This window comes from Mytilus galloprovincialis, chromosome 4 (genome assembly GCF_965363235.1).
Source record: "Mytilus galloprovincialis chromosome 4, xbMytGall1.hap1.1, whole genome shotgun sequence".
Classification (NCBI taxonomy): Eukaryota; Metazoa; Mollusca; class Bivalvia; order Mytilida; family Mytilidae; genus Mytilus; species Mytilus galloprovincialis.
In genome coordinates, this window is record NC_134841.1 from 97,230,125 (window position 1) to 97,233,706 (window position 3,582).

A 3,582-nucleotide genomic window follows, 5' to 3' on the forward strand; every position below is an offset into this window, starting at 1 on the left:
AAACATACCTGGGAATCCTCAATCTGCGTCGCGCCCTGCTAGTAAAAAGAAAAGGCGAAATTAGACATACACAAAGGTCTTAACAGAAAACATACCTGGGAATCCTCAATCTGCATCCACCCTGCTAGAAAAAAAAAGGCGAAATTAGACTTACACAAAGGTCTTAACAGAAAACATACCTAGGAATCCTCAATCTGCGTCGCGCCCTGCTAGAAAAAAAGAAAAGGCGAAATTAGACATACACAAAGGTCTTAACAGAAAACATATCTCAAAATCCTCAATCTGCGTCGCGCCCTGCTAGAAAAAAAGAAAAGGCGAAATTAGACATACACAAAGGTCTTAACAGAAAACATACCTGGGAATCCTCAATCTGCGTCGCGCCCTGCTAGAAAGAAAGAAAAGGCGAAATTAGACATACACAAAGGTCTTAACAGAAAACATACCTGAAAATCTCCAATCTGCGTCGCGCCCTGCCAAAAAAAAAGAAAAGACAACATTAGACATACACAAAGGTCATAACAGAAAACATACCTGGGAATCCTCAATCTGCGTCGCGCCCTGCTCGAAAAAAAGAAAAGGCGAAATTAGACATACACAAAGGTCATAACAGAAAACATACCTGGGAATCCTCAATCTGCATCGCGCCCTGCTAGTAAAAAGAAAAGGCGAAATTAGACATACACAAAGGTCTTAACAGAAAACATACCTGGGAATCCTCAATCTGCATCCACCCTGCTAGAAAAAAAAAAAGGCGAAATTAGACATACACAAAGGTCTTAACAGAAAACATACCTAGGAATCCTCAATCTGCGTCGCACCCTGCTAGAAAAAAAGAAAAGGCGAAATTAGACATACACAAAGGTCTTAACAGAAAACATACCTGAAAATCTCCAATCTGCGACGCGCCCTGCCAGAAAAAAAGAAAAGACAACATTAGACATACACAAAGGTCTTAACAGAAAACATACCTGGGAATCCTCAATCTGCGTCGCGCCCTGCTAGAAAAAAAGAAAAGGCGAAATTAGACATACACAAAGGTCTTAACAGAAAACATATCTCAAAATCCTCAATCTGCGTCGCGCCCTGCTAGAAAAAAAAAAGGCGAAATTAGACATACACAAAGGTCTTAACAGAAAACATACCTGAAAATCCTCAATTTGCGTCGCGCCCTGCTAGAAAAAAAGAAAAGGCGAAATTAGACATACACAAAGGTCTTAACAGAAAACATACCTGGGAATCCTCAATCTGCGTCGCGCCCTGCTAGAAAGAAAGAAAAGGCGAAATTAGACATACACAAAGGTCTTAACAGAAAACATACCTGAAAATCCTCAATCTGCGTTGCGCCCTGCCAAAAAAAAAGAAAAGACAACATTAAACATACACAAAGGTCTTAACAGAAAACATACCTGGGAATCCTCAATCTGCGTCGCGCCCTGCTAGAAAGAAAGAAAAGGCGAAATTAGACATACACAAAGGTCTTAACAGAAAACATACCTGAAAATCTCCAATCTGCGTCGCGCCCTGCCAAAAAAAAAAAAAAAAAAGACATTAAACATACACAAAGGTCTAAACAGAAAACATACCTGGGAATCCTCAATCTGCGTCGCGCACTGCTAGAAAAAAAGTAAAGGCAAAATTAGACATACACAAAGGTCTTAACAGAAAACATACCTGGGAATCCTCAATCTGCGTCCACCCTGCTAGAAAAAAAAAAAGGCGAAATTAGACATACACAAAGGTCTTAAGAAAAAACATACCTGAAAATCTCCAATCTGCGACGCGCCCTGCAAGAAAAAAAGAAAAGACATAATTAGACATACACAAAGGTCTTAACAGAAAACATACCTGGGAATCCTCAATCTGCATCAAGCCCTGCTAGAAAAAAAGAAAAGGCAAAATTAGACATACACAAAGGTCTTAACAGAAAACATACCTGGGAATCCTCAATCTGCGTCGCGCCCTGCTAGAAAAAAAGTAAAGGCAAAATTAGACATACACAAAGGTCTTAACAGAAAACATACCTGAAAATCTCCAATCTGCGACGCGCCCTGCCAGAAAAAAAGAAAAGAAACATTAGACATACACAAAGGTCTTAACAGAAAACATACCTCAAATCCTCAATCTGCGTCGCGCCCTGCTAGAAAAAAAGAAAAGGCGAAATTAGACATACACACAGGTCTTAACAGAAAACATACCTGAAAATCCTCAATCTGCGTCGCGCCCTGCCAAAAAAAAAAGAAAAGACAACATTAAACATACACAAAGGTCTTAACAGAAAACATACCTGGGAATCCTCAATCTGCGTCGCGCCCTGCTAGAAAGAAAGAAAAGGCGAAATTAGACATACACAAAGGTCTTAACAGAAAACATACCTGAAAATCTCCAATCTGCGTCGCGCCCTGCCAAAAAAAAAGAAAAGACAACATTAGACATACACAAAGGTCATAACAGAAAACATACCTGGGAATCCTCAATCTGCGTCGCGCCCTGCTCCAAAAAAAGAAAAGGCGAAATTAGACATACACAAAGGTCTTAACAGAAAACATACCTGAAAATCCTCAATCTGCGACGCGCCCTGCCAGAAAAAAAGAAAAGACAACATTAGACATACACAAAGGTCTTAACAGAAAACATACCTGGGAATCCTCAATCTGCGTCGCGCCCTGCTAGTAAAAAGAAAAGGTGAAATTAGACATACACAAAGGTCTTAACAGAAAACATACCTGGGAATCCTCAATCTGCGTAGCGCCCTGCTAGAAAAAAAGAAAAGGCAAAATTAGACATACACAAAGGTCTTAACAGAAAACATACCTGAAAATCTCCAATCTGCGACGCGCCCTGCCAGAAAAAAAGAAAAGACAACATTAGACATACACAGAGGTCTTAACAGAAAACATACCTGAAAATCCTCAATCTGCGTCACGCCCTGCTAGAAAAAAAGAAAAGGCAAAATTGGACATACACAGAGGTCTTAACAGAAAACATACCTGGGAATCCTCAATCTGCGTCGCGCCCTGCTAGAAAAAAAGAAAAGGCGAAATTAGACATACACAAAGGTCTTAACAGAAAACATACCTGGGAATCCTCAATCTGCGTCGCGCCCTGCTAGAAAGAAAGAAAAGGCGAAATTAGACATACACAAAGGTCCTAACAGAAAACATACCTGAAAATCTCCAATCTGCGTTGCGCCCTGCTAGAAAAAAAGAAAAGACAACATTAGACATACACAAAGGTCATAACAGAAAACATACCTGGGAATCCTCAATCTGCGTCTCGCCCTGCTCGAAAAAAAGAAAAGGCGAAATTAGACATACACAAAGGTCTTAACAGAAAACATACCTGAAAATCCTCAATCTGCGACGCGCCCTGCCAGAAAAAAAGAAAAGACAACATTAGACATACACAAAGGTCTTAACAGAAAACATACCTGGGAATCCTCAATCTGCGTCGCGCCCTGCTAGTAAAAAGAAAAGGCGAAATTAGACATACACCAAGGTCTTAACAGAAAACATACCTGGGAATCCTCAATCTGCATCCACCCTGCTAGAAAAAAAAAAAAGGCGAAATTAGACATACACAAAG

General features: G+C 40.2%; 1 long non-coding RNA gene across 1 annotated transcript; it reads left to right on the plus strand.

Annotated features, from left to right (window-relative positions):
- Positions 1-2,165: 2,165 nt before the first annotated feature.
- Positions 2,166-2,639, plus strand: LOC143073547 (uncharacterized). The gene is made up of 2 exons (XR_012977525.1): positions 2,166-2,441; positions 2,530-2,639. It is a non-coding gene; the product is annotated as an uncharacterized LOC143073547 (long non-coding RNA).
- Positions 2,640-3,582: the final 943 nt, after the last annotated feature.